The sequence below is a fragment of the Gastrolobium bilobum genome, unplaced genomic scaffold (assembly GCF_033153095.1).
Source record: "Gastrolobium bilobum isolate Gb01-03AN ecotype WA unplaced genomic scaffold, APGP_CSIRO_Gbil_v1 utg28023, whole genome shotgun sequence".
Classification (NCBI taxonomy): Eukaryota; Viridiplantae; Streptophyta; class Magnoliopsida; order Fabales; family Fabaceae; genus Gastrolobium; species Gastrolobium bilobum.
This window is the reverse complement of record NW_026897173.1, coordinates 18,333-26,337: the sequence shown is the minus strand read 5'-3', so window position 1 is coordinate 26,337 and position 8,005 is coordinate 18,333. Positions and strand designations below refer to the sequence as shown.

Sequence of the window (8,005 nt, the reverse complement as noted above, 5' to 3'; positions counted from 1 at the left end):
TGCAGAAGGCAGTAGAAAGGAAAATGGTAAGACACATATCAAGGCTGAAACTTACCAACCACAACCCTGTAAGGATCCAGGAAACTATTGCAGGGACCAGGAGTTAAAAACCCCCATGAGGCTTATGTCCGCTGAGCAAAATGAGGATGGCCTGATGAATTCGATTTCTGTGATTAGGCTTAACAACACAGAGGAGCCAGATACTAAGGCTATTCCTCCCTGTGTAGTTGAAGGGAGCTTTCCGACGGCAACCTGTGTTGTGTTCCAAGCTAAGGAAGATCAACCTGTGCCAAACTCCTTTGGCACAGGTGGTAAGGAGCCTGAGTCCCTTAACCAGAGGTCTCGAGTTCGAGCTCTGGGAATGAAAAAAAAGGATTTGGGAGAGCTGCCTCCGAAAGGGTCTAACAGTGCTCGATGGGGATTAGTCTTCGGTTGTGGCTGGAGGATACCCTTGAATTTATTCAAAATAAAAAATAAAAAAGGAAGATCACCTTGGCAGGAATGAAACCCTTCCTCTGGGAGATGTCACGAACACTAGCCAGATTAATGTGGAATCTGAGTATGGGAATGGCGGATCCCTTAATCTCTGCCAAACTCAACTTTTCAGATGGGACCGCACAAGTCTCCTGGAACTGATGGCTTCCCGGCTGCCTTTTACCAGAGGAATTGGCACCTCCTTTCTGATAGCATCTGCCAAGATATCAGACGTCTGTTTCACAACTCAGAAGAGATCCACTCCTTGAACGAGACTCTTGGCCCTAATCCCTAAAGTTGATAAACCAGATAGGGTAGAACAATTCAGGCCTATTGCCCTTTGCAATGTTTTCCATAAGGCCATTACCAAGATCATTGTCAATCGATTGAAGCCTCTTATGAACAAGCTTGTCTCTCCGTTTCAAACCATATAAGTTTTGTCCCGGGCAGAAACATCCATGACAATGTCATCATTGCTCAAGAATTGACTCATACTACCACCAACGCAACACGAACTGGGCCCATAATTTATTATTTATTGTGATTTTATTGAGATTTTAAATAATTTATTGTGATTTTAAATAAAAACAGAAAAAAAATTATTGTGATTTTATGATTTATTATTTGATTTACTTTATTTTTAAACTTGTTATTTAAATTTATTACGATTAAATAATTTATCATTTAATACTTATATGGTTTTAAATTTTCACTTACACTTATTATGGTTATAAAAATATATCACTTAGATCTCTTGTGATTTTATATATACCTTTTTTTTATTTTTCTTAACTTGTATCTTATATTATTATCATATTATAAATTAAAATTATTATGTACCGAAATAAATAAATTACTCATTTAAATTTAAATTAATTTTAATTAATAATAATATCAATTATATCCTTATAATTTTATAAATATAAAAAATCTTATTTTCCCTCTTCTTTATTTTATATCCCCATCTAATGCATTTAAAGCAAATAAATAAAAATAAATTTTCAAAAAATTGACTTATTTTTATCGTGAAAATCTATTCAAATCAAATATGATTCTATTTTATCTATTTTTTACCCCATATCATTATAAAATTATCTAAAGAAAGTGAATATCTTATTTTGATAACATATGTAATTTATCTTAAATTATAATTTTTAATTATTTTTAATATATTTTTTAGATAAAAAAGGTAAGATAATTTATAAATTAATTTCAAAATATATTTTCAAATATTTTTTAATTTAATATTTATTATTAATTTAATTATAAGCCCAAAGAATAAAAATGCCAAAGCTCTCAAGCAGAATAAGGAAATAAATTTCGAGAAGAGGGGGGATCAATATAAGGGATTTTGTGATTGCATTTAAAACAAAATTTGTATTCAAGACCAAAACAAAAACGAAGGATTAAGAATACAAATAGTTGAATGTGGAGGGGAAAAAAGTTGATATCCTTCACATAAAAGTGAAATCAATCACTTTAAAGAATAGACCACAAAAATTGCCATAATAATAAAAAAATCAAAAAAAAAACTGCATGACCCGGGAAAAAGAGTAGAAAAGACACAAACAGAAAAAAAGAAGCTCATATCAAAATCATCAAGCGTAATCTAATTTGCATCCCGAATTTTAAAGCGGCGGGTGAACCACCGACCGAGTTTCTAAGGCCGTACGAAAGCAAAAAAAAAATATTTGAGTGACGAAGAAACTCACTATTCTTCGAAAGGTAATCCCGAAGCTGAGCTCCGGATCCAAGCCATAGTCGGATAATTCGGAACCGTCGTGCTTCTTGGAAGCCGCAGTCGAGGCACCGGGAGCGGAACCTGGTGGATTCAGAGTTTCCGTTTTGATCAAGAAACTCTCCGTCATTCTTGAATATTGAGAAACAAAAGCTTCGATTTCTGATTGCAAAGTGGAAACGCGGCGAAAGTGGGAAAAAAGAAGACAACGGTGGTGGTGTATGTGTATGTGTATGTGTATGTGTATGTGTATGTAGTACTGATGCACAAGGTTTTCGTCTTCCGCGAAATAGGAGTATTAGTTATAAAGTGTAAGTGAAAATTTAAAACCATATAAGTATTAAATGTTAAATTATTTAATCATAATAAATTTAAATAACAAGTTTAAAACTCGGCCTTAGAAACTCGGTCGGTGGTTCACGCGCCGCTTGAAAATTCGGGATGCAAATTAGACTACGCTTGATGATTTTGATATGGGCTTCTTTTTTTCTGTTTGTGTCCTTTCTACTCTTTTTCCCGGGTCATGCAGTTTTTTTTTTTTTTTTATTATTATGGCAATTTTTGTGGTCTATTCTTTAAAGTGATTGATTTCACATTTATGTGAAGGATATCAACTTTTTTCCCCCCTCCACATTCAACTATTTGTATTCTTAATCCTCCGATTTTGTTTTGGTCTTGAATACAAATTTTGTTTTAAATGCAATCACAAAATCCCTTATATTGATCCCCCCTCTTCCCGAAATTTATTTCCTTATTCTGCTTGAGAGCTTTGGCATCTTTATTCTTTGGGCTTATAATTAAATTAATAATAAATATTAAATTAAAAAATAGTTGAAAATATATTTTGAAATTAATTTATAAATTATCTTACCTTTTTTATCTAAAAATTATATTAAAAAAATTAAAAATTATAATTTAAGATAAATTACATATGTATTATCAAAATAAGATATTCACTTTCTTTAGATAATTTTATAATGATATGGGGTAAAAAATAGATAAAATAGAATCATATTTGAATTGAATTGATTTTCATGATAAAAATAAGTCAATTTTTTGAAAATTTATTTTTATTTATTTGCTTTAAATGCATTAGATGGGGATATAAAATAAAGAAGAGGGAAAATAAGATTTTTTATATTTATAAAATTATAAGGATATAATTGATATTATTATTAATTAAAATTAATTTAAATTTAAATGAGTAATTTATATATTTCGGTACATAATAATTTTAATTTATTATATGATAATAATATAAGATAAGAGTTAAGAAAAATAAAAAAAAATGTATATATAATTTAATCATAATAAATTTAAATAACAAGTTTAAAAATAAAGTAAATCAAATAATAAATCAGAAAATCACAATAATTTTTTTTCTATTTTTATTTAAAATCACAATAAATTATTTAAAATCACAATAAAATCACAATAAATAATAAATTATGGGCCCAGTTCGTGTTGCGTTGGTGGTAGTGTGTGCAGGGTTTAATAGTAGCTGTTTATATGACTTTTGTATTTGATAATCTCAACATCAGAATTCTAGTACTCAAGGGATTGATGCTAGAGTTCTGATGTAATCTTAAGACTTTAGTATTTCATGCATGTATTAAGAAAGAGATCACCAAGGGATTGGGGTTTCTGATTAATGTATCTATCAGGGTAGTAAGGGATTACATCTTGATGATAAGTAAAAGGTTGATTAACATCGCATGGAAAGGAATTCATCATATGATCAGTTTTTACATGGGTTATTATGGAGGAAAGTTGTTTTCTGACTACTTGCTGTTTTATTAATTCCTAATCCATATTTACTTTGTGTTAAATTACTTACAATCAATTTACTGGTGACAAATTATTCATGATTTTTACAAACTCTTATCTGATTCAAATTAGTTTTTTATGGTTTATTGGTGCTTGAATACAATTCCTCGTGGGAACGATCTTTACTCATCATTTTATTACTTGTACGACTAGTGCACTTGCTAAACGTCCAACAAGTTTTTCGCGCCGTTGCCGGGGAATCTGTTTTTCAACACTAACTGATACCATAGAATTCTGAGATTGAATCCTTTTATTTTCAGTATTTTAGTTTATGTTAAGTTTCTGGTCAATTTTGATTCTGGTATATGCGAGTTACACTTGATCCGAATTTGTTGTTGTATGATCCAGAATTAGAAAGGACATTGAGGAAGCACAAAAGAGCAGCCAGGCAAAGGAGACAGTTGCAAGAAATTAGTGAATCAAGTACGGTTAATCAGGAAGAGATAATGGTAGAGAATCACAGACCACCACCACCCCAGAGGACACTGGGAGAGTACATGACTCCTGCAGTGATTCCTCCAATTGGGAGTGTTGTGCGCCCAACAGTGGAGCCCAACAACTTTGAATTGAAGCCTGCTTTGATACATTTGGTGCAGAAGGATCAGTTTGCTGGAACCAGTGTAGAGGACCCTTACTTGCACATAGAGAACTTTCTATTGTTGAGTGATACTGTGAAGATAAATGGTGTCACAAGAGATGCAATTCTGTTGAGACTATTCACTCATTCACTGACGGATGATGCAAGGAGATGGCTGCAATCATTGCCACAAGGAAGTATAATAACTTGGGATGATCTGCAAACCAAGTTCTTGCAGAGGTTTTTCTCAGCATCCAAGAGGGCCAAATTGAAGGATGAGATTACAAGCTTTAAGCAGAAAGAGTCAGAATCCATTTATGAGGCTTGGGAGAGATTCAAGACTTTGTTGAGGAAATGTCCACAACATGGAATTGAGGCATGGCAACAAGCAGCAATCTTCCTGCAAGGAATGACCACTAACACAAGAACCTTGGTGCATGCCACTGCTGGTGGATCATTGACTACCAAGACCCCTCAAGAAGCCTTGGATATCTTTGAGTCATTGGCATCTCAGGAATTTGATACTGCCCCAGTGGCTGACAGAAGGACAGGAGTCATCAGGTTGGATGGGTATGATGCTCTGTTGGCAAGGAATGATCAACTGATGCAGACACAGAGACAACAGCAACAACAGTTGGATACCCTTATTAAGCAACTCTCTTCACAAAAGGTAGCTTCTGTGGAAACCAAGAGTGTATGTGCTATCTGTGGCAAAGGCCATGTGACAGAGGAGTGTGATTATGGGGGATCACCAGAACAAGCAGAGGTGAATGGAGTGTGGTATGATCAGAATAATCAAAGGAACTACAACAATCAGGGAAGGAATGTTTATGTGCCACCATGGAAGAACAAGAATCAACACCCAGGATTCAGCTATAGTTCCAACTATCAATTGAACCCACCACTACATCCTCCACCACCACATATGAAGGAGCAGTCAAGTGATCCTGCTGCATAGGAGAAAGCGTTTGCTCAGTTATCTAAGACAACTCAGGATTATATCCAGGGGTCTAATTCATTCAGGGAAGAGACAACTGCATTCATGCAGGAGACCAGAACTTCTTTCAGAAATCAGGAAGCATCAATCAGAAATTTGGAGACCCAGATTGGTCAATTATCAAGACAGATATCAGAGAGACCACAAGGGAAATTTCCAGGTGACTAGTGAATCCTAAGGAGCACTGTAAAGCAATTATGACAAGAAGTGGGTTGGTACTTCAACCAGTGAAAAAGAATGTGGAAAATAAAAAGAATGAAGAAGAGGTTGTGGTTGAAGATGTAGTCTCTGATGATGAAGTAGAGAAGATGAGAAATGAGAAAAGTGAGAAGGAAGTAGTTGTTAGAGATGTTATAGTTGGAATTGATAAAGAAGAGGAAGGGAAGGACAATAAGAATGAAGGAGAGGTAGAAGTTGGTAAAAATGCTTCCCCACAAAAGATGATGAAGTGGGAAAAGAAGAAGATGGCTGACAAGAAAGAACAACCAATTATTTTATCTCCCTATGCTAAAGTTCCCTACCCTCAAAGGTTGAAGCAAGAGATTCAGAAACAGCACTATGCAAGATTTTTGGATATCTTCAAAAATTTACAAATTAACATACCATTTTCTGAAGCACTGGAAAATATGCCTCACTATGCAAAGTTCATGAAGGATCTTACTAAGAAGAGGAAATTAACTGATGGTGAGACAGTGGCCCTAACAGCAGAGTGTAGTGCCCTAATCCAGAAGAAGCTTCCAACAAAAATGAAAGATGCTGGAAGCTTCAGTATCTCTATTGCTATAGGAGATGTGGAGGTGGGAAAGGCATTGTGCGATTTGGGAGCCAGTATAAACTTGATGCCATTGACAGTATGTAGAGCTTTGGGAATCAACACTTTGAAAGAGACTAATCTTATTCTGCATCTTGCAGATAGATCTATCAAGAGGCCTGAAGGTGTGGTTGAAGATGTCTTGGTCAAGGTAGACAAGTTTATTTTTCCAGTGGATTTTGTGATTCTTGACATGGAGGAAGAGGATACAGAAAGTCCTCTATTGTTAGGAAGACCCTTTTTAGCAACTGCAAGATCTTTGATAGATGTTGAACAAGGAAAGTTGTTGCTAAGGGTGGATGAGGAAACAGTCACAATTGATGTATTTGAAACCATCAAGCACCTTGTTGATGTGGATGATTGTTTTAGATTGGATGTGATACAGGAGGTTGTGGAAGAAGTGAATAAAGAAGAAGAATTCCCAGTTGAGGAAGAAAGATCAGAAGAAGAGACAGGTACAGAAGATTACCAAGAAGAGCCAGAAGTGGAAGAGCTTGAGAAGAAGATTGATGACATTCCAAAAGGAGCACCTAAGGTAGAACTTAAAGAATTACCTTCACATTTGAAGTATGTGTTCCTTGGGGATGATCAAACATATCCAGCAATCATTAATGCAATGTTGTCTGATGACGAAGAAAGGAAGTTGATTAAGGTACTCAAGAAGAATAAAATGGCTATTGGATGGCAGTTTTCAGATCTTAAGGGTATTAATCCTTCCTTTTGCACCCACAAAATATTGATGGAGGAAGAGGTCAAACCAGTAAGGCAACCACAGAGGAGACTCAACCCCACTATGAAGGAAGTAGTGAGGAAGGAGGTGGTGAAGTTGATTGATGCTGGGATGATTTACCCTATTTCAGACAGTGCTTGGGTGAGTCCTGTGCAAACAGTACCCAAGAAAGGGGGGATGACTGTGGTGAAAAATGAGAATAATGAGTTGATTCCCACAAGGACAATCACTGGCTGGAGAATGTGCATTGACTACCGAAGGCTGAATAAGGCAACCAGGAAGGATCATTTTCCACTTCCTTTCTTGGATCAGATGCTAGAGAAGTTGGCAGGACATGCTTTCTATTGTTTCTTGGATGGTTATTCAGGGTACAATCAGATAGTTGTGGCACCAGAGGATCAGGAGAAGACTGCTTTTACATGTCCATATGGAATTTTCGCATATCGGAGGATGCCTTTTGGTCTATGCAATGCTCCTGCCACTTTCCAAAGGTGCATGCTTTCCATTTTTTCTGATATGATAGAAGAATGTATTGAAATTTTTATGGATGATTTTTCTGTATTTGGTTCTGATTTTGATGTATGTCTAGGGAATTTAGATTCTGTGTTGAAAAGATGTCAAGACTGTAATTTGGTTTTGAACTGGGAGAAGTGCCACTTTATGGTGACAGAAGGTATAGTTCTTGGACACAAGGTGTCTAGGAATGGAATAGAAGTGGATAAGGCAAAAATTTATGTGATAGAGAAACTTCCTCCACCTGTAAATGTTAAGGGTGTGAGGAGTTTTCTTGGTCATGCAGGATTTTATAGGCGGATCATGAAAGATTTTTCAAAAATTGCCAAGCCCTTATG

At 35.3% G+C, this 8,005-nt stretch overlaps 1 non-coding gene across 1 annotated transcript; it reads right to left on the bottom strand.

The window, feature by feature from the left end:
- Positions 1 to 4,881: 4,881 nt before the first annotated feature.
- On the bottom strand, positions 4,882 to 4,988 carry LOC133304703 (small nucleolar RNA R71). The gene has a single exon (XR_009750648.1). It is a non-coding gene; the product is annotated as a small nucleolar RNA R71 (small nucleolar RNA).
- Between the last annotated feature and the right edge of the window lie 3,017 nt (positions 4,989 to 8,005).